This window comes from Podarcis cretensis, assembly GCF_951804945.1.
Source record: "Podarcis cretensis genome assembly, chromosome: 2".
Taxonomy (NCBI): Eukaryota; Metazoa; Chordata; class Lepidosauria; order Squamata; family Lacertidae; genus Podarcis; species Podarcis cretensis.
The window spans coordinates 84,836,576-84,860,447 of record NC_137171.1 but is presented as its reverse complement, the minus strand read 5'-3'; the positions used below and the strand labels follow the sequence as shown (position 1 = coordinate 84,860,447).

Below are 23,872 nucleotides of genomic sequence, written 5' to 3'. Positions count from 1 at the left end.
GCATGCTCTTGCTTTAACTGTGCAATTGCACAAAACAAGCAAACACCACCACCACACACAAAGGCATGCACATGACTTCATTGTTTTGTCCATTCTCCCAGCAGATAGACCATCTCAATGCACATCCATATCGCCCTATGACTGAACCTGCAGTATCTTCATGATTTCCATTCACAAAATATCTTTATTGCAAAGGCAGAACAATGTGAAAGGATGCTCTTTAAAGCTCCTGCTTCACCCAATAAATAAATTACCAGTGTAATGCTGCGGATCATCTATGCCTTAACATAAACTAAGCTCCATTTCATGGTAAACCGTAAATGTGCACAGGCATACTGCAGTGCCCGTATATCATGTAAAGAATTGGCAAGGCATCTTCATCAATCGTTCTGCACAACCTGTTCAGTAATGCCATTGATTTATAATAGAGCACATCAATATGCGCTGTTTTTATGAGAGCAACAGGTAAATGGTTGCAATAAGTGCCACAGGAACCATTAGCAGCAGTAGCAAAAGGTATTTAGGGAGATTTCTGGGTTGGACTGCGGAACTAGTAGGTAACTGGCTATCACTGGTTGTCATGGCGTTAGGCAAAGCAGCACAGGCAGCTGCTTCTCCTCCTCCTCTTCACAAAGCCAGCTTTACTAGGTAATCATGGTTATTCCCTGTCAACAGACTGTGGCTTAAGCTACTTATTGCAGCTGCTTTGAAATTGCTAACCTTTGCATCACCACAGATAAAAAGGGTGAGAGAGGGTAAAGAATAACTTTCACTTGTTCTAGAGCTGCTCTGCAGACCACTTAACTGCTTAAAAAAAACACAGTCTGGAAGAGATCAGCCAAAGTTCAACAAATAACATTTTGCTCCTTTAGGATAGAGCTCTGGAAAGCCCATGTTTATCCAGATTCTAGAAGACATCAAAGCTTGGGCTAACTTTAATATTTGTTATTTGTGTTGTTGCTGAAGATAGTTAATTTCTCTCCTAAAAAGTTTGGTGACTGAAAATTCAGGGCACTTCCAGACTGTCACACGTTTTCAGAAATCTTTCATACATTTTAGTAGATGCGCATGTATGCCCTTTAAGCATTGTGATAAATAACAGCGGCTAAGTAGTACCCAAATGCTCTTCCAAAAACAAAACAGACTTTTGCAGCAAAAAAAGTGATGGAAAACTACAGTGGAAAATGCAGGATAACAATCACTTGGCAGCAATGTCATATAACCTCAGTGCAGATTTTGTGAAAACAACTTAGGACGATTGCCCAATATACACCTCAGCGGGAAACAACCATAGACATAGTAAAACAAAGGAATGATCAAGTGTGTTGTTGTTGTTTTTAAAGTAGTAAAGCTCATTTGAAGAGGTCATAGGAATGAAAATAATAAACCCTGTTAGATCTTTATCTACTGAAAGAGCAAAAATAGGCATTAACTTGTTTGCTAACACCACCTTGAGGTCACCATTTGGCTGCTGCTCTACTTCATAAAATGGGTTAGGGAGTAGGAAGCAATGGCCTTCCGCAGTAGCCCATATACAGTTATGTATAGAGGAAACTTATAAAAAGTAGAAGGTAGTTTAACACAAGTAGGATGTAAATTGCAGCCCTAATATCCCCACTCCCCCAGTTCATGAGAACTTCTATTTGAGATTAATTTATTCCATCCAGTGGTTGGAGAGTACTTTCCAAGCAAGGGAGAGGACCGACAAACCCTCAGGACAATTGCAGCCATTACATAATTATTAGTTACTTAATTGAGTGTTCAATACACCTCAAAAGGTTCAGAGCTTCAATCCTCTGAAAACCCAGCAACCTTAAGGCATTGTAACCAAAGTGGCTAACCCAGTAAAGATAATTGTCCTGAGCAAACTTATTAGTGCCATATTTTGGATCGTAAGGACAAGTCAGAGACAGGCTGCATTTTAGAAAACATTGCTAGGAAACAATGGACCTTTTACACAAGATAAGGATAAACAAAGTTACTAAATTATGTAAGTGATAAATGGGCTTCATATTAGTGAGTAAAGCTGTGTAGATAAAATGAAAAGCCATAAACTTAATCCTATGAATAATAGAGGTGTCTAGGTATCAGATATGCTCCCTTATACTGAGTTATCCCACTGGTCTATACTGTATATATCTGTGGAGCACCCTGTCACCACACAGCCCCCTTGGAGGATTTGTAGTGCCTCATCACAGTCCTGGATTTGACTGACATTCAGGTGGGGGAGGGGATCAAATGCGAAGGTGGGTTGCAGAACAGCAGTGGCCATGGCATGGGAGTGAGGAGGGAGGAAAACTAAGGGCCCGTCCACACCTCCATTTGCCCTGCCACTTTCCCCTGGGAAAACTCACTCTTTACTGCTGAGTTGGAACAAACGGCAATTGAGTTTTCCATAGATTGCCATTTGTTCTGATTCAGCAGTAAAGAGGATGCTTTCTAGGGAAAGCTGTGGGGAAAATGCAAAACCCACTCAGACCCATGCCTACAAGTGTGGGACAAGCGAAAACCACTCAGACCTGCTTTCTGTAGGATAACCAGCCTCGTATAACTAACATGCTTAAGTCTATTGCATGAGAGGGTTAATACCATAGAGTAAGCTGTCCTGCCAGGTTTAGCTATGTCACTTCCCCTTACCTTGGGAGGAAATAGGTAATCAAGCCTTTGCAGCCTCCCACTCTAGCTGTGAATTCACCATGAAAAGAGGTCTGAGGTGGTTCCTCCAGTTCAGCCACATGGCTTTCAGCATATACCAATAGTTTAGGAACTATTAACACTTTGTAACTAAACTATGTTTTACTGCCTGTGCAGCTTTTTCTGACTGATGTATAGAAAAGCACATCAACCTGACCTTTGTAAGAGAGTTTGTAAGTAAACTATTTAACTTACCAAATTGTGGTCTGTTCCTATGCTGGGGGAAGAGGGAAACTTTGGAAGGAACTTTTAAAGGGGACAAATTTGGAACTCACTTGGAAGAGCATATCTTAAAGGTTTTACAGCCTATATTTCCATGCTTTACTTTGCTGCTTCCGTGCTTTACTTTGTGATTTTAAATCTCTGCTTGAGTTCTCTAACCAACAGTAGTTGCCCCAAACTTGGATCTTGGCATCCAAAGAAATCTTACTTTTTTCTCTTTTCTTTTTTGAACCAACACTTTCTAGACATGCGACAAACAGAAGTGTGAATGAGCCCTAAGAGGGGGGAAAGCGATGGTAGATGTTCAAGTAAAGGAGGGATGTAGGAAGAAAAAATGGCAGTGTCAAACAATGGCAGATGTTTGCATAAAGCACTGTGGATCCCTCCCCAGCATTTATCTCCCTGGTTACTTTATTTGTTTTAACTGAAAAGCAGCTTGGAATTTCATTAGTTTTGTTAACATCAATAGGAAATTTGTTGCTGCCCTTAATCAGAGTAGGGTGCCACACTCAGCCTATCCTGACTTCGTTTCATAGTAGAATACAGAGGAAGAATAAACAGACCCAGGACTTACCAATTATGGCAGGAATGTCTAGGTGAAGATTCAGCCAACATTTATTGGGCAATCCCCAGGGAGCACATCAGCAGAATATTACACTCAAGGCTATTTTGTCTCAATGAGTCACAAAAAAGAGGAATCCAGAAATTCTTGCACAGCCCAAACACCTCTGTAAGCAGGGACCTTTTCCTGAAATTTACACCCCCAGTTCTGCATCCATCACTTTGCTGGAAATATCACAGTTCAGCAGAGCACTTAATAGCAGATCCCATATTTGTGGGAGGCAGGCACGTTAAAGCCAGCAGGTCTGCCTGTCCCCCACACACATCACAAACACTTGGAAAATTGCATTTAGAACTTGGGACGGTCATTTTTAAACAGGGTTACAGTAATGGGGTGAACTGGGATTAACAGGAGATATAACTAAACAAATGGTGGATTACAGTGGCTGAAACCATATATACACTTCCTTGAAAGTTAAACTCATTGGAATCAGTGGAACTTACTTTCAATAAGCAAGCATGTTTAGGATCAGGTCAGCAGACATAATATGTTGCTTGAGCTGTATTCTAGCATTGCAGGGGGTTGGACTAGATGACCGTCAGGGTCCCTTCCAACCCTACAATTCATGATTCTATTAATAAAAACTACTGGCATCTCCAGTCTGTCAATATTTTGCTGGGATTCAAGCATGTATTGGGAAACTGGCATTTGTACAATTAAAGCGAACTAAAACACTCTGTTAAAGGTAAAGGTACCCCTGCCGGTACGGGCCACTCGTGTCCGACTCTAGGGTTGTGCGCCCATCTCACTTAAGAGGCCGGGGGCCAGCACTGTCCAGAGACACTTCCGGGTCACGTGGCCAGCGTAACGAAGCTGCTCTGGCGAGCCGGCACCAGCGCAGCACACGGAAACGCCGTTTACCTTCCCGCTATAAAGCGGTACCTATTTATCTACTTGCACTTAGGGGTGCTTTCGAACTGCTAGGTGGGCAGGAGCTGGGACCGAAAGACGGGAGCTCACCCCACCACGGGGATTCGAACCGCCGACCATGCGATCGGCAAGCCTTAGGCACTGAGGTTTTACCCACAGCACCACCCGCGTCCCTTTAAAGCACTATTATCCTAGTGTAATAAATCCAGTTTTTTAAAAAAACTCTTTGTAGGTAGGAAAGTGACAGTGAAATGCATTGTGAAGAGCTCCTGGATATAGCCTTATAGTAGCCTATGCTAGCACGAACCTGCAATTTTAATGTCATGTTCTTACCATAGGGGTTTCTGCATAGTCATAGCACAGCAAGAATTTTCTTCCAGATCTCACTTTTCCCTTTGAACTTGGACCTGTGCAGTTTTCTTTCCTTTAGAAAAGAGTTTCTCTCTCTTTCTTTCTTTCTTAATACACACAAGAATACGTGCACAACCTGTTCCCTTCATGTGCCACCTGCTTAGTTACTTGAGAGCTGACAATTATTTTCTCTCACAGCTGAGCTGTACCAAATGTTTCCTAATACTCAAAAACTTGTAAGGATTGTAGGAGAGAGGGAAGGAGGGAGGCAGGCAGGCGGTTGAAGAAGACCTCAGGGTTTACTCCAGCTGAACCACCACCCTCTTCACCCACAGAGCCACCTATCACTAATTGTTCTGTGGGAAGGATCCTGATATTAGTATACATATGTCAATATCAATTACTGCAATTTTCAAATGTTTCTGACATTATTTGTAAGCTGCCTCAGAAAGATTTGTAACCTGAAGAGTGGCGTATAAATGTAAATCAGGCAGGGGCTACTTCAGGCCAGGCATGTCCTCCCAGCCGTGGTGGCTGATGCCCAGTGGGAGCAGAAGTCAAGGAACCCAACAGTAGGTGAAGCCAATGACAGGATACAGGAGCCCCGAGAGAGCAATGTCTTGGCAACCTAAGTAGACAAGAGGGAGTCAACCCAGATTTCCTTTCTGTGTCAAATGGCCATGTGACCCAGCTTCCCATGAGTCCCTTCCTCCTGTGGTTGCTCCCTCCCTCAGCTGCCACGTCTCTTTCTCCTCAGCCGCCATGTCCTGTTGTGACATCACAGGCAGTCCAGAGCCAATGGCAACAGCTGGAGAAGCACCTGAACAGCCTCCCAGTATTCATCTTGTGGGGGGCTGGGGAAGGTGTAATGAACAGTGTATTTAGAAAGATATTTCTTTAGAAATAGAAGCTGGCTGGCTTAAGCCCTGTGGTTCTCTTCATTACTTCCACAGGTGGCCTCGAGAAAAGCCTTCCCATCTTCAGGCATCCTGGAAAGCAAACACAGGCACAGTGAGAGGGATGGCTACTATCCAACAGGGTCGTCCATACATCTTCACTGGCTTCTGACGAGCAACTTCATGCCTAGCCTCAGCCTGCCTGCTTCCACCGGCTTCCACCCATAAATGTCCATAGGCTCATCCATTTATCTTGTGCCTGCAGGGTGACCACCACTGCCCCCTGAACGAACCCAGACACACACCATTTGCTTTGACCACATTCGAAACCTCCCAGTCACGCACACAGACACACACCGGCTGACTTCCATGAAGAACGCCCACAGACACATTCACTCGTCAGCCACTCTCAGTGCCATACGCAAATATCCACACAGTTCGTGTCAACCAGCTTCTGAAGGTAAATGCCAACCCTCTTACATGTGCAAGCAACAACCTGCTTCAGCCTTGTGCCACCCACTAGCTTCCAAATGTGAACTCCACCAGCTTCCACCCACCAACATCTGCCAGCTTCCGCTAAGTCCATCATCACCCAGACAGCTTCCAACCATGGGCATTGGCCCCCTCCATGCTGCAATCCCACTCAGCAAGCAAACTTGCTTTCTATCACTCCATAGCAACTTGCTGCTGGATGATCTCCTCATTCTGTCTGTTAATTCCATGTGAAATCCAGGAGTCCTGAATGCCACAGCTGATCCGTTAGGGAAGGGAGAAAGCCTATCCCCTTGGACCATGTTTATATCCACTCAGTTGCCATGTGCTTTTGTGACATCACAGGCAGTCCACAGCCAATGGCAACACAACTGTGGGTGCAGCTGGGAACTAATCTGTTCTTTTGCTTGGTTATTATTAAAATGATGTTGTTGTTGCTGCTGCTGCTGCTATTATTATTATTATTATTATTATTATTATTACCGAATAAAAGCCATATTTGCATTCATTGCCCTGCCCACTTTTGCCTCTGACCCCACCCCACTTGCATGTGCCCCCTTCCCCAAGAAGATTTTCCAAAAGAGAACTCAGTCCTCTGGCTGAAAGAGACTCCTCAGCCCTGCTTATGTCAATGGAAACAGGCAGGAAATAATGGTATGCCATAGGTGACTAATCTCCCCAGATTAGGAAACGTCATTCTCAGATTGACAAAACCTAACAAGGTACATGAAATGCAATCTTCATGTTAATGAGGGGTATTTTGTCACATGCAATTCAGTGCCATAAAGTTCCTCGTCTTGCTTCTGCTAATTCTACAGAGGAGAAGGAGGACGCTAAGGGGTGGAAAGGGAATGGGGCATTCCTATTTGTGTGGACGTGTCTTTGTGCACGGATGCTGGCAGAGGACAATAACCATGGCTCATGTTTTCAGATGTGTGCTGCTCCAAATAGGAGTCAGTTTATGAGGTGCCCCGGCCCTCCCCCCCCCCCCCCCCGTGCTGTGTTAGCTCTGTTTCTTCAAAATTCTGTAACTCTTGGCTGTGCAACCAGAAGAAAATGATGCCTAAAGCCAAATGAAAGATTCTGATAGCACGGTTATAAAAATAGTGTTAATTGCACAGTGCCTGATTTACACCTCTCCACTTACTGTTTACTGGATCAGAAGCAAGCAAGCACCCATTAAAACGACCTGAGTGAGGATTTCCCAACCATCCTACAGGCACTTTGGTTTCTAAATCTGCTGACATCCCGTCTCAGACAAGTCCTCACCTATTCCAAGAGCTTTGTTTGCCCACCCCCAAGATCGCTCAAGATCACTGCAATCCATGCTAGAGAACAGTTTGTATTACTCTTATTATCATGATTATTAAACCTTTCTTAGACCAAGGGTGGCATTCTCATCTGGGCAATGTTCTGGGGGCTGCATGCCAGTGCAAGCATCCCAGCAAACAAGAGGTGAGTTTGATAACATCCCAGCTGGGCAAAAACACTTAAGGCACCTGCAGAGTAGAGCATGTGAGCAGTGCCTTTTTCGTAAACCAATACTCCTATCTCAGATCCTCCAAGTGTCCCTATTTTCCAGGATCGTTCCTGATTTAAAGAAGCCATCCTGGTTTCTGATTGTCCCACTTTTCCTTAGAATGTCCCTATTTTCACTGGAGAAATGTTGGAGGGTTTGGAGTGATCCAACCCCCAAGCTGTCTGAAGGCAATCCTGTATAGGGATTTTTTTAAAAAAAAAGTTTAATGTTTTAATATGTTTTTTCATACGTTGGAAGTTGCCCAGAGTGGCTGGGGCAACCCAGTAAGATGTGTGGGATATAAACAGTAAAATTATCATTATGGAATGGGATGTCCCTACTTTCATTGGAGAAATGTTGGAGGGTATGCTATCTTGATAGACCTGCAGCATGCAGGTAGGAGGTACAAAATGGCTGTTGTGCTCAGCAAAAAAAAAGATGCTGATACTTCATACCAGGAAGTACTGGTACAAAAAATGCCCTTCCTGTGAGGGATGCGGACTGGGGAGAATCCCGAGGTCCAGACAGAGGGGTTTGGAGGACCACATTCCCTGTTTTGATTGCACTGTTGAAGTCTTAAGCAGTAGAAGAGATGCAGCCTAAGCACACGTTTGGATCCTTCCATGCTGCCTCTCCTTAAACCACATAATAGCTCTGATCCATTTGCTTTTGCCCAGCTGCACAAATCTATAGTAAATAAAATGGCAAAACCTCCAAGCTTGCTAACTCCTGTCCGTTCAGCGACCAGGGACTGAATCCCAAGGGGCTGTGCTGATAAGGACCATTAATGTTCTTGTGTGAAGCACCCTGCTTATCTCAATGGGACTTGCACAGGAGGCAGTTGCAGGAAAGTGATTAATAAAATGAATTAGAAAACCTGTGTGGGCCCCAGAACTGGAACAGCTTTTGCAGGATGCTGATGGACAGAAACATCAGCAAAGCTCTGCGTAGGAGTGCTTGGTTATAATAGCTGCAGGCGCTGTGGATCAGGCTGAGTCAGAGAGCTCACCCAGAATTACATTTAAAAATGAAAACTACAGAGCAAGATAAACAAGCCATCCATTTCAACTTGAAACAGCAGTAATGATATGCTAAGAAAACTGGCCATGAGGCTATCAACTCACGTCATGCCTAAGAACAAAGCAGTAGCAGCCAGGCACATATAATCAGGAGGAAAACCTATATATAGTTTCATCTAAATAAACTTATTCCTGGGAGATGATGAGAGGAATGGGGGAGAGAAGTTAGAATGGGTAAAAAAAGAGGTTGAAAATGGTTGGTTGGTTGGTTGGTTTTGAAAAAAGCTCTCTGTGGGTGATCAGTTGAGGCTGCCAGCAATAGTACCCCATCCGTCCCGGGGCAGCCCGCTAGGCAGGGATAGATAGAGGAGAAGATATAATGGGGTGGTAGAGCAAGAGAGGAAGACAGAAAAGAAGGGCAAATGGAAGGCAAAATGTGTGCACAGGCCACAGTTGGACAGGAATGTCTGCTATCTGACATCATATGACATCAGGTGATTCAAATTTTGAGCCATGGCTACAAAGGAATATTGTATTCTTGACTTGAATTCAAGCTGGGATGAAAAGGATCTTGGGCAGCAAAGGGAGCCAAATTCCAAAAGCGCCAACTTTGAGCAGCTTAAATTCAAGCCATGGCTGCATAAGTCAACTCTTTCTTGAACTTTCCAGTACCTGACATCATATGATGACAGTCTCAGCTAAGATGAGGCATGGTTTGCCCAAAACAGCCTGCAAAGCCAACCTCCTTCAAGGCCTGTCGTGCCTAATGAGGCCCGTGGGGCGGAGAGATCACTATTATTACCCTACAGGCCTGATGCAAACTGCTGCTGATAGAAAAATTGCTAAGCATGCTACCACTCTGAAAAGGGCTTCGAGTGAGTCAAATCAATTAGACGTTGCCACTGAGGCACAATGAGAGGGAAGAAGCAAGTAGCCTGTATCCCAAGCAAAGAAAGCAATTTCCTCTGCTGATTTGATTTGCTGAACAGAGTTGCTAGGAAATTACGGTGCTCAGAAGCATGGGTCACCATACCGCAGAAAGTCATGAGGGGTAGGCTTCAAAAGGGAACAGAACAACCCCACGTCTTTATACAAGCAAACAAAGCAAGGGCTATGCAGATCAAACAGTTTTTGTGTGTGTGCTTTGGGGGGCTGATTTATGTGGCCAAGCAGGATAAAAATACCCCAAGGGCAAGGGAAGAGTCCAATTAGCAATATCCAGTGGAAAGTGGCCCAGTCAGAACAGTTGTCCGGTTTCAACCAGCACTGAACGGAAACAGCTAACTACTCTCCTCCTAATGGCACGCAATGGTGTCTGAATCTGTGTGCTTGCTCTGGTTTATGTCTGAAAGGACACACTGCCCATCATTTTAGTACAGCGAACCTAAATAAAGGAAGGAGTACTCTGAGTAAGAATCTGTGTATTGCTCAGAAAGGGGGAAAGCAGCATCACAATCCACCAGGTTGCTGAGCCGTCAGTCACAGTTCATTTAGCTGGCTGGGTTGCAAGTTTTATATTTTATAGCTATATACTATTTTTAATAAATAATGCTACTTCAGCCTTTTGGTTGAAATGATGGTCAGTACTGAAGTGTGGGGGGGACCTGGGGAAATGGAGAGGAAGCTTATATTTGTAATCCAATTACACAATGTAATGGCCCTTCATATTCACATTCTTCATATTTATTGGGCCTTAGCACGGTATGTTAAGCTGGTCATAGATGACAAGACTAGGGAATGCCTCTGATCTTAGCATTAAGGCGCCTGGGTTTATAGCTGTATAAGCCACCAATGATATAGCAGGTATAGCAGCACCTGTCTTGGCCCACCCTATCATTTATTGGGTTTCAGAATGCACAAGTGCTGGCTGAAGTTCAGTCCAAGCTATTTATATGGATTAACTTTTTTTTTTTAATAATATTTATTAAAGATTTTCAAATATAACAGGAAAAAAAAAACATCCAAATTTAAAACCTAATTTTCATTGGCATCTTTCCAGGACTTCCCCTCCCCTCCCCCTCTTGTATTCAAATTCTTTCAAATAGATTCAACAAATTCTTACCCCAAATTTTAAAATTATTTATCATTGACCCAATTTAAAAAATATTTTCCCATCCCCTAAAATCGACCTGTTCCCTTCCACGAGTTCCCCTCTTTAATATGCAATACAGATTGAAATAAACAGAAAAATAGAAAAAAGAATAAAATGTAATTTAACACCCTTTGGATTCCAAATTTCCCTCCCCCCTTTCCCGGTTGCGTTCCCAATGTCCGTCAATATCTACTGTCATCCTGGAGCTCCCACATCTAAACCACAGTCCTTCACCAGTCCGCTTTGCCGTCTTTTTATTAGTCTTTGCCGTCTTTTGGTCAACTTTGATTTCACATGTCCAATCTTGGAAGGAGTCTATCTTCCAACTTTGTCCAGTTCTTGTTATTCTTGTTGTTCTTGTTGTTCTCTCTCCTCCTCTTTTTTTTTTTTTTTTCCTGCTCTCCTGCACAAATGTTCTAATTCCAAAAAGCTTCTAATTCCTCTGCAGAGGCTTTGTTATTCAGGAACAAAACATTACGTCAAGTCCCTTCCATTCTTCAATAGATAAATCTATTGTCTCCTTTAGTGTGTAGACCTCTGTAGACAAAATAGTGTTCCATTTCTGCAGTTTCCCAGGAGATAAAAAGTCCTATTCAAATTCGATGCCAACAATACTTGTAGTGTCCCACAGCTCCTCTAGAGGGATTATAGTAACTCAGTTTCCTTCCCGATCACACCCAACAGTCAAAGTAACTTATTATTCCTTGTTTTAAACAATTTATATCCAATTTGTAACAAATGTGACCAGCAAAGTCCTCGTAACAAAGTTCTCTTTTTGTTCTTCCGCTTTGACAGCTGTCAAAACCTCTATTTCTCCTCTCCCGGCGCTCTTACGGATCGCTCCCAGGGTTTCCGGGGGGGGGGTTGCCTTTTAATTCACATTCCACTTTTCTCCTCCAGCCCAGTCTTATAATTTTCCATCGCAAAGTTAATAATTTTATCAAAAAAAGGTTGCACTCGATCTTAGTTGTCAAATCCTTTGCTTTAGCTCCTCTACAACAGGGGGGAGGCTGACTTCCTTTTTGCACCTCCCCCGCTCGCTCCGAATTTAAAAAGAATTTTTCCCCTTTTTTAATCCAAGTTCCAATTACTCACGGGTTATTCTTTTAAAGTCCAAATTTTCAATGGAAGAAGTCAGTGCTCTCTGTCGAATGGCATGCGGCTTCGCTCGGCAGGGGAAGCGGAGGACTCACAGCACCACCCCCCCCCCCCCCCGTCACCCGCTCCGCAGCCTTTAAAAAGGCTCCTTCGCGGGTCGGGGGGACGCAAACGGTGCCCGCCGAGTCACCATGCCCATGGGTTTCAGCGCCCATGGTTTTTGAGGGTCCCCGCGTCACCGGCGCAGTAGAACCCAGCCCCTGCCGAGCAGGCTCCCTCCGGAGCTCGGAGGGAGTCCGCCATTCGGCGATGGCGCCAACCCGGAAGTCCTATTTATATGGATTAACTAGCCCTGAGTGGAAAGGGTGAGCAGGCTGGGGCTACTAGTACTCAGTGCAAAGGCAGGGAATCCACAGTTCACCTAGCATGGCAGCCCGTGTGGTTCATTTAGGGTGCATTGGCATCTGCAGGGGGGATCAAGGCAGGGGGATTTGCCCACCAGGATAAGCAAATAAAACAAAAAAAAACCCCAACAACAACAACAGATAAAACAACAACAACAACCAGGAAGTTGCTAGCATTTTTAGAATCTGAGATGTGCAGCAAAATATACATCCCCTCCTTTTTGTGTGAAAATCGAGCCTGTTCCCCCCACTTCAGTGATTCATTCCCCTCTCTTTGGAAAAATACCCACAGACAAACATGCCTAGATATCTCTAGAACTGTAAATCCTAGTCCTCTGAAGGTGGTGGTGAAATAGACCAAGAGCAGAAAGGAAGGGTTCTGAGATGGCTATGGCACCACCTAAGGCAGTGATGGCCAAACTTGGCGCTCCAACTACAATTCCCATCATCCCTGACCACTGGTCCTGTAAGCTAGGGATGATGGGAGTTGTAGTCCCAAAGCATCTGGAGGGCCGAGTTTGACCATCATTGACCTAAGGCATGTGAAGGACTGGAGCATTTCAAATATGCTATATATACTCAAATGATTGAGTAGTATGATTCCTGCCCCCTCTTCTTCCTAGACTGCATGGGCCCCTTCCATGGGCCAACCCAATCTTCTCTCTCCTTGGTTTATACCAGGTATGAGGGGAACTTTGATCCTCTAGATGTTGCTGAACTCCCATCATCCATGACCACTGGCCATGCTTGCTGGGGAGGGTGGGAGTTGTAGTACAACAACATCCAGAGGCCCAAAGGTTCCTACACCTGGTTGGTAACAGTAGTCTTCCACACACCGTCCCAATCCAGTATGTACCTTGTATCCATTTCTGGTGGGCTTCCACAGAAATCAGGTTATCTTCCAGAACTCTGGGCTTATACAGTGGTTAGGGAGTGCAAATCCACGGGTTAGGGGGCGCAAATCCATGGGTTAGGGGGCGCAAATTACTTGCCTTGCCCCGGGTGCTGATAACCCACGCTACGCCACTGGATTCACCGCTTCTGCACATGCATGTGACATCATTTTTCACTTCTGCACATGAGCAAGCGGTGAAACCCAGAAGTAACCCTTTCCAGTACTTCTGGGTTGCCGTGGGATGTAACCTGAAAGAACATAACATGAAGCGGATGTAACATGAGGTATGACTGTACTTATGATTGTCATCACTGACAGTGGTCGATTGTCAGTGATCACACTGGGATGCAACGCTGAGCCGATCACAGCAGTAGCAATACTAACATCTTCCCAGATCTACTTTGAAATCCGCCCCCTCCCACTAAAGCTGTTATATAACAGCCCTGTTCTCCACAATTGCATGGATGACAGCTTGAAGGACCCTATTTTTAGATTCTGCTCAGCTTTCTCAATTAAAACAAAAAGCAAAATCACTCATGGGGGGGGGGAGATATTTCCATTTTGCCATGAAAACAACTTTGCTATAGTAATTGATTGTGCAGATATCAAATCCCCACAAAAGAGAGAACACTGTGGGAATTGGAGGGGGCAGCACCACTTTGTTCAGCAGATCATGCACAAAGCAACCCCCCTGATGCTTCTTTCAGAAGAGAAACAATGCAGCAAATATGAAAAACAAATTAAATCCCTAGGGTCACAAATGAATGGGATCAGGAGAATGACTCAGGTTTGGGTGTCAAGCGAAACCATAATTTAACAAGGAAAGAACAAGCATTGGATTCATGTGCTTCCTTACTCTGCCCCAGCACTTCCATGAGGGCCCTGGAAAGCTTTTATTTGTGGTTGAGACTAAGTAGCTTGCTGTGTAGTTGATACTAACCACAGTTTAGGGTGCACGCATCATGCAAAACTGTGGTTAATTGAAAACCGGAGCAAAACATTTTGAATTCCTCCTCACAGCCATGCCAGAAGAGGAGAGGGGGCTTAACAGTTCACTGCAGTTTATTCTTATTCTGCTAAACCAGATGTCTGAAGATGGCCTTTGAATGTTTTGTGAAAACAAACCCACCCAGATGATTTAAAGTGGTCCTTAAAAATTAGGAAAATGCAAACCCAAAGCTCTAGCTGAATCCAGGTGTATTGTAGCATCACCAACCTAGAAATTGTACATTTTTTAAAATAAATTTTTCAAACATATATAATAGAGCAATACTTTAGCCCTGGTGTTAATAGATATTTTTTAGAGATGTAGTGGTGTACAGAGGCTGGGAAACTTTCTAGATGCAAAATAGAGATAAGGGTACACACCACAATGCCTCTTTAATACAATCCCCAACCACAATGCCACTGCTAACATAACAGCAAGACAATTCAAAAATGCAAGCCAGGGAGGGAAGAGGAGGAGAAGGTTGGGTCCTCCAACCTAAGACAGCACAGTATCTTGCATTAACCCAGTGGTCCAGCATGGCAAATGTCAGGTGTTTCACAACCTTCCTGTTTTTTTGCAGTTTCTGGCAGGGAGCAAAGCAGGGAGACTGCCCTACATGGCCAGTGAAGAGTTGCCAACTGATTTGCAAGCTTCTTCTCTGTGCCTTAATTAGCAGCTTGTTGTGCCGACCTTAGCAGGTGATAAAGCTCCTCTCCCCATGCCATAAAAAGCTTCGGAGGCACATACCAAACTCCGTAAGTGAAAAGAACAGGCCAGGTTGCTCCTCTAGTTGCATTCATCTTGGTGGGTTCCAAGTTGTGCAGGCCAGTCGTAATTTTTATTTTTACCAATCCTAAAAATGTAAACTAAAATGACCGATTACAAAATAATACCAGCGTTGCTATGGAGGCGACAGCCTGGTTTCTGTCTGCATCTTTAAAAAAAGAAAAGAAATCTGGCTAGGTTAGACTTGTGCTAACCCTGTAACGGATTTTGTGGAGAAACAGTTGACCTTCATGGGTCCAGAGACTCCTTTTTCCATTAAAGCAAAACAATCCTAACATACAGAGCCTGCCTTTTCCTCTGCATCCGCAAGACGAGGTTGTGGGTGCCCATTTGGTCTCGCCCTGTCATAGGGGAACTGACACCTTGTTTCCCACCTTCCCTTCTTTTCCTGGAAAGTGATAAGCATCCTTAACCACTCATCTCAGAGGCACCCAGTGCTTACACCAAATGCCTGTCACCACCTCCTGATGGGCAAAGAGCTCTTGACCCAATCAAGCACCTCCTCTGAAGCACACTGAATAAAAGGGGGCTGGTTGTTTCTTCTTGAGCAATGGGGAAAAGCCTTCCAAGTATGACTGATGTCACTCTGTAAGCCTGTCTCAAATGAGACTAATTAGAACTGTTTCATGAGCTTTCTCTGCTAACTTCTTTTTTCTCCTCCTCTCATTAAATACACCTGCATACTTTGGAATCTGGGATCTTTCTCCTGGCTCAAAGGATCTGTCCCACCCGTGAGCTCAAGCCACTTGGTCCACTTGGTTAAAGAGGCAACAATAGCTTGCGCCCAGAGTCAGGGGGCAAGTGGGATGTCTTGCCAGGGGTGCCAACTTGAATAAAATATTGGAGGTGGGCAGGTAAGCCCCTCACCACATAATACATGACATGGCATGGTGCACGCACACACCATTTAAATGGCAGTGCCCATCTTCGGGTTGTGGACCGCGGGAAACCTGGAAGTACCGGAATGGGCTACTTCCGGGTTTCACTGCTCTTGCATGCACAGAAGCACTAAATCGCACTTCACACATGCGCAGAAGCACCAAATCGCACCGGTGCCTGTGCAGCCGTGGCGCTTCAGCTTGCGAACGCTGCAGGTTGTGGATGTACCTCCGTCATGGATTACGTCCGCAACCCGAGGTTCCACAAACACACAAACACACACACAGTAGTCCTCCTCAGAGTAAATCCATTGAATTTAACAGACATCTGTTAATTCAAGTGGGTTTCCTCTGACTAGAATGCAGTTGGATACAACCCCTTATTTCTAAATCTGCATTTACAAAGAGAAATTAGCATCTGCAAATCTGATGCAAGGTGGTGACCTCTTTTGTAGTAACGCATTTCTTCTTTTCTAGTGATATGGTAAGTTGCCTGGGCACAGGTTTACCAGCACAATGAGAATGAGGCCTAAGAAGAACACAATGCCTGCCAAGAGTGTCCCCTGCTGCCTCATCAACCTACCGGTACTTTCATTAAAGCAAATAACAGAGGAATGTTTGACTGCTACTTGTGGCGCTGCTATTTTTCTTCTAGAAACTTCCCCTCTCTCTGCTCCATCACTACTACCACCACCAGAAGGAAGAACTATCCATCACTCGATATGCCTACAGGGCCAGTGGGAAGCCTTCACAAAAGATTGACTTCTAGCGATTTCCTGACCCAGCATGAGATTCTGAGCAACATGTTGTTTAAAAGAGAGGGCTGCCTGCCTGAGCCAACGCTGTAATTATCGCTCACTGAACAGCATGTTGTCCAGCTCATCGGGCAAGGGGAGGGGCTCAGCAAAAAGAAACCCACCACACTAAGAACTGCAGCACTCCAGATGTGGAAGGGAAATGTAAATTATAACTTCCTGGGAGTTCAGATTCATTAATCTCGATTATTTCCTCCATGGGAGATACTCAGGCGAGGCTCTGAGCAGATTCCCTCAAATCACTCCTTGAATAAGATAATGAGAGCAAGGCTCAGGATGTGCACAGCTAGCTTTTATTATTCTTCACTGATTCTCAGCTTCCCACTTGTTATGTCAGATCAGGGTAGTCATTCTCCTGCACTACCACCACCCACCCACCTCAGAATTTGATCACTGGATTCCGCCTTGTCTCTGTCTCAGCTTCCTAGAAGCCTTGAGGTGTTGACAGGCCTTTGCAGTAGCATAGGAGTGGAGGAGACCTGTATTTAGGCAGTTGTCTTCAAATGTTTGCCCTTCTAGCCAACAGTAATTCTGTTAAGTTAGTCCATTTTCTACACTACCCATCTCTAAGGGAGAGAGTTTCAGTGTGTTCTGGGAAAATCTATAAGGAAGCCTGTCAGGAGTTTGTGAATATTCTTAAAGATGGTCAAGTTTCTTCATAAAATAGGATGCCCTTCAATATTGATTTCCCCTTGTTCTGCACTGCAGCAGCAGAGTTCTGGGTAATCTGTGGCATATTTTAGGGAGCAAACTCCATCCAGGTGCTAGACTTATATCTTTCAAGAGTTGGCAATCCTATTGTGTGCCTACAATGCAGTGCCCTGGCGCTGACATAAACATTGGCACAAAATCATATATTTTTTCCTATAAAATTCAGAGACAGCACCGTTTGAGGGGAAATTTTGTGTACGCTATGAAGAGGCAGTTTAAAGAGAGCAATCAATCTGCAACATAAACCATTGACCTTGATCTGACATTTAAGAGACAGGAAACCCAACCCCGCCTACAAGAGGATCTCATTGTTAATGGACTATAATACATTTAATGACATTAACCCTCTGGTGACCAACATTACAAAGCTCTCTGACACACTAGTTTGCATTGAACCTAGGAGAGCCAGTCTCTGGGTAAAGGGCCTGTCATTTCCCTGAAAGAAATTATTTATACACTTTCAAGGCACAATTTTGGTATGGGGAGGGGGTTGTCAGTGGTTCCTCCTGTAGTTTCACAACTCTCAAGTTACTCTCAAGAACATCTATATCTGTATTTATCATGAGTAATAAAGACTGAGTAACCACACTAAGTGTTCTTAAAATACAGACTATGCAATTTAATCTCAAATTAATACTTTTATAGCACAGAAGTATTTCCACACTGGTGCTTGATGGGTCAGACATTGCAAAACATGAAAAGGGGAACTGGGCTTTCATGGTATGGTTGCCAACGTTTAAACCTGTCATTTTTAACAGCAACTTGACATGCAGGTTTGAATGGATGATAATGTCATTATATTCATACCCTGTGGTAGTTCACTTGCTGATTTAGTATATTAAGCTGTTGCTAATAGTAGAAGAGCAGCCCAGGCTTTACTTCGGGGTGAGGTGAGGGGAGGGTCAGTTGCTACTGACAACCCTTTTAAAAAATAAATGGAGGGAGATGCAGCCAGTCTCGTTTCTGTACTGCATGTTCAGCACTGTTGAGAATTCCATTCCTTCCATGCTGCAGATGTGTAGAATTGTTACATATCACATGTCTGTTTACATTCCAGCACTGATTACTGGAGCCTTGTGGGAGGAAACTGAGATACGGTGTTTCCGCTCTGTATAGCTTTTGCTTTTGCAGTTCTCTCTCCGAGGAAGAAAGACAGAGAGAGAAGCCATGTTTTTCTTTGTTCTGTTCTGTTTGTTTTAATTTGCAATAAATTAGGCTTAGATATTACTCCTCAAAGCTGAACTTCTGCTTTTGAACTCTGCTAATCGTGTGCTCATGTCCCTGGATAAGGGCCACATCAGCGTGATGGGAGACCGGAGTGATGAATCCCAGGTGGCGCTGCGTTCAGGGGAGGCACAAGGCCTCAGCGGTATCACCCAACAAGCACATGTTCCTGTTTTATTTTTATTTTTACAAACACTCTCTCCACCCTGCACTCACCACAAGATACACAAAATATACATGTGGCAAATATGTTTGCTGTGTCAAGCATGAATAAGCACAGTGCATGGCAAAGCGTGTGCTTTTAATAAGTGGCCTCACATAATTACAGTGCTTCTGTATTTATGCTATATAAGGTATAGAAACCATGCATGTCCCATATACAGATAAGAATCCAGACTACATTCATACCATATATTTGAAACACTATGATACCGTTTGAAGTAGTCATGGCTTCCATCAACAAATTTTGGGAGTTAAGGGTGCTGAGAGTTGTTAGGAGATCCCTATTCCCCACACAGAGCTCCAATTCCCAGAGTCCCCTTGGAAGAGGGATTGGTTATTAAACCACTCTGGAATATCACCCATGTTGTCTTCTAATATCTAATAATTTCCCAACAGAATTTCATTCACACATGTTGTTACTTTATTTAAAACCAAAGCCAACGCTCTGGGCATCCATAACTGGCATAAGATGCCTCCAGGTTTCTGTGATCCCTTTGTCATCTGAATGATGTGGTTAGCTCAGGCTAATTTGAACAAAAGCATCCCAATAACTTAAGAGGGAAGCTCATATGAAATAGCATTAATACCCTCAGATACACTGGTCTCAAAGCATTTTATAATAATAGATGCATGAGTTGTTGGCTAGTTGGTCCACCTGCCTACTAAACCAAGACCTCATCCCTTTAGTGTACCTCCAAGTCCTGTGGATATGCAGAGAGTCATGCCAGTGGTCCATAAAGCTTTACTACCAACGACCAATTATATTAAGTCATAGAATCATAGAGTTAAGGAGAGGAGCTTCTAGGCCATCTGGTCCAATCTGTTGCTGAATGCAGTAAATCCAGGGTTAGAACATCCCCAACAGATGGTTGGCCAGCCTCTGCTTGTGGACCTTCAGGGCACGAGATCCCACTACCTCTCTAATTGGTTACCTTGTCAAACTACACTTGATGTCACCGTGTTCAACTGAATCCTGTCCACCTGTAACTTAATCCCATTATATTTAGTCCTGCCCTTTGAAGCAGCAGAGAGCAAGTCTTTGCCCTCTTCTGTGATAGGTATTCAGATATTTGAAGAGTGCTATCATCTTCTTCAGGCTAACACAGCTGCTTCCTGCAACCTTCCCCCCCCCCCCATTAATAGGACTTTCTTCACGGTCAATGTGCACTGGATGGTCCTGCATGCCAGCCAGCTGCATTCACACTGGCTATTTGGGATCTTTGTAGAACAAATGGAGAAAAATAAACTGATGTATCAAGAACATGAGTGCAGGATGCATGCCATGGGCGCATGATGAAGCAGCCATGGACTCATGCTGCAACACAGTTTACAGGTCCCACAAAGCTGCTGACGGTACACCGAGTGTGGGCACAGAGTGATAAGTGTGACTTGAGTTGTGAGCTGGCCATGTGGTGGTGCAACCACATTTCCACTCCACCAAATGAAGCACACTAAGCTATATTCTCGAAGCTACCAGCATGAGTTTGACCAAACTGCGGGAGGCAGTGGAAGACAGGAATGCCTGGCGTGCTCTGGTCCATGGGGTCATGAAGAGTCGGACACGACTAAACAACTAAACAACAACAACAAGCTGTATTCCAAGCCAGGTGTGGGTGAGGAGGAAAGGTGTTGGGGCCTAGAATATGTAGGATCTGGTATGGAACAAGTGGTGGAAAGAGAACAAGGGTATTTTAAACATGTCACCCACTGGGAGACTGAAGGAGCAAGGCCTACACAACAGATTATTCTTGGCCATGTAAATACACATCAAACAACTGCAGAATGACTTCATCCTCTCCTGCATTGCCAAAGCCCAATCCTTCCAAATGACTCATTAAGAGCTGCTCACAAGTGGAGTCAGCTCTTAACAGCTCCCTTCAATTACTTCTCCATAAACATTCCCTTTAGCAGAGGCACACAGCAAGATCGAAAAACATGAGGGGGGAGGAGATCACGCAGCAGTAATTATATACTAGCAGCGAGCAGAGAGCACAGAGAATTTCTCTGCAAACCTGTCAACATTCCCAACCTCACAGTACACCTCTCTAACATTTGCTTGGATGCTTTAGGTTTCAATCATATGTACTCTTAGGTAGGAGTAAGTCTTCCTTTTGGGTAGACATGCATACAGGACTGAAGTGAGGAGCAAACATTCTCATGGATAGCACAACACTGTATATTTCTGAATTTATCCACTATCTTTTTTGTCTCTTGTGCATTCGCACTGCTAATGCAGGTTCTTTCTTCACTTGCACATCCAGGAATATAACTGAAGGGCAGACTATAAATAAAAAAATATATTTTTACTAATTTATTCATTTTCTTACATTTTAGTGTACCTTTCTTCCACCATAGAACCCAAGGTGGCATACATGTGATTCCTAGGCTGTCACCTATCCAGCCAATGACCAGATCCAGACCTGCTTAGCTTCATCAAGGTGATAGCCTTGTGTGCCTTCAGACTATATCAATATGTGTTACTTCATCTGATTTGATTTGATTCTGAGAATACCAAAAGATCAGAACTCACTACAGTAAGCCATAGCTCTGATAATCCCACTATCATTTTACCTAACCACTTAGTAGTCACGATTTTTTTTCAGCTGTCTGATTGTCCCTAGTTATATGTCCTAAGAGAAGAAAAGGACCTTGTTCCTTTTCTATGTCTAAGGGTAATGATGAGTGCAACAAGAAAAACCAATTCTTGGAAAATATTGTTTGAGCAGCAATGCAACCATCCCTTTGCACAAAACAAAATTCTAATAATAACAGTGTGTGTGTGTGTGTGTGTGTGTGTGTGTGTGTGTGTAACTGCACAAAAATACAGTATATACACACACATCTCTGATAGCATTTGATGTGATTTGGTGACCCAGAGATACATACTTCAGACAACATGGTCCAAACTCTGATGAATAGCATAAAAAGAGAACATAAGAAGTGCTATCTGTGTGTTCCAACAAACAAGAGGCAAAAAACTGCAAGTACAACCCAAATGTATCTTTTGAATGTCCCTTTAACACATCCCTTCCCCTAAATTCCACGGATGACTGACCTACACTCTCTTGCCTGCCTCCTTTCCAAACTTCATATACACTTCACTACTCATGTGGCATGCTGAAGGTCATATCATATATTCTATTAGATTATGAGCCCAAGGACAGGGACATTGGTCTCATCTTTTAATATATGTAAAGTACTTAGAAATGTTAGGCACCCTAAAACTGTTTATCATTGTTATTGATGGTGATACCATCTTAATGAGCAAGCAGATTTGGAAGCCTCTTCTTGACTGTCCTGGCTTGCAACAGCTACTACAGGCAGCCAAGACTGGAGGGCTCCTATCCAACCTTTACTTTGGCTCACCCTCCACTCTCCTTTGCAGCAGCACTTAGCATTTCCTTGCCAGGCAGAACAAGGAAAATACTCCCATCTTGTTTCCTCTAGTAGCCTCAGGTACCTAGCCTCCAGTGCTTCCAGTGCCTTCATTGCTTCTTTCAACTTTCTCAGGAACAGTCACGACTTCCATACTGATCCTAATGTCATGGATTCCCCCCCCCCCGCCATCCAGGTAACAGAAGTGGCAATTATATTTGTCTCATTTTTATTGATATTTAGTGTTCCAGCAAGCATGAGTATTTGGAGAAAGGCTGTAGTTCACTGTTGGAGTGTATGCATTGCATGCAAAAGATCACAGGTTCAGTCTCTGTGAGAATTTGTGGCACAGTGGGTCAGTGCAACTCACTATTAACCAGTTTCAAAACTGATCCTGTCAAAGGTGGGCAATGGGATCTGTACTGATCATTCACATCACACTCAGCACATAATATTTTTCGGTAATCACTTCTTGGGCTATGCACACTGTGGTGTGGTTAATGTGTTCTATGTAAGTGGGTTAAATACATGCCCCAAGGACACTAGTTGGATCTGCTGCATTGAATTTAGACCTCCCCCCTCTTGTAACAGCCAAATAGCACTCTGGGATGTTATCTCTTCACGTTTTCTAATTCTGCTTTTTCTCCACTGGCAACATTATCAGCAAGGCACACCTGGCAGCAGCTGGCAATCTCAGCAATGGACGACATGAATGATCTCTTACCTGTGAAAGAGTACAAGGACAAAGTGGGAGAATATTATTGGGACAAATAATCCGCTGCAACCTTGGATGACGTGGTGTCTCATAAATAAATACCATTCTAGGAACAATATCCCCCTGATGTCAGCTATGGTGAGCTGCAGCCAGAGCCCTAATACATCAATAGTCTTATTGTCTTCAGTGGAAAAACAGCCCTTTTGAGACAATGGATGGATTAAAGGTATATTAATCCTAGAGCTGAGCTGACATTTCTCAGAAGATACTTTCCCTAGAAAACATCTGAGTTCCCCCACTCTTTCTCATCCCCCCACTCCCCAGAAAAAGAAAGCCCTGAGTTAGTTTTTTTAATGGTAGCTGCAGTTTCCTCCAGTGGAATCACACTTAAGTCTAGGATGTTGGGGTAGATGCAAAGTGGTGGTCGCCATTTGCTGCCGCCGCCACTTGCTGGGTGGATCTGCCAATTTTGGCTTCTCTCCATTTCTCATTTTCCCATTTCAGTTGAATTATCCATCATTTTTTTTTTTTTTAAAAAAGTCTTTGCAAAGCTTCACCAGCATTTCTTGCAATTCATTTTAGGTGTGTATTTTTAGAGGTGTGTACAGGCCTCAGGCAAGTAAAGGTAACAGGGATGAAGGTGGTGCTGTGGTCTAAACCACTGAGCCTCTTGGGCTTGGTGATCGTAAGGTCAGCAGTTCGAATCCATGTGACGGGGCAAGCTCCCATTGCTGTCCCAGCTCCTGCCAACCTAGCAGTTTGAAAGCACACCAGTACAAATAGATAAATAGGTATCACTGCGGCAGGAAGGTAAACGGCGTTTCTGTGTGCTCTGGTTTCCGTCAGAGTGTTCCATTGCACCAGAAGCGGTTTAATCATGCTGGCCACATGTCCCGGAAAGCTGTCTGTGGACAAACAGTAGCTCCCTCATCCTTAAAGCTGAGATGAGTGCCACACCCCATAATCAAATTCGACTGGACTTAA

General features: G+C 44.0%; 1 long non-coding RNA gene across 1 annotated transcript; it reads right to left on the bottom strand.

Moving 5' to 3' along the window:
- Nucleotides 1-5,618: 5,618 nt before the first annotated feature.
- On the bottom strand, nt 5,619-6,496 carry LOC307210859. Its single transcript, XR_013836184.1, has 2 exons — nt 6,136-6,496; nt 5,619-5,748 (listed from the first exon to the last, which is right to left on the bottom strand). It is a non-coding gene; the product is annotated as an uncharacterized lncRNA (long non-coding RNA).
- Nucleotides 6,497-23,872: the final 17,376 nt, after the last annotated feature.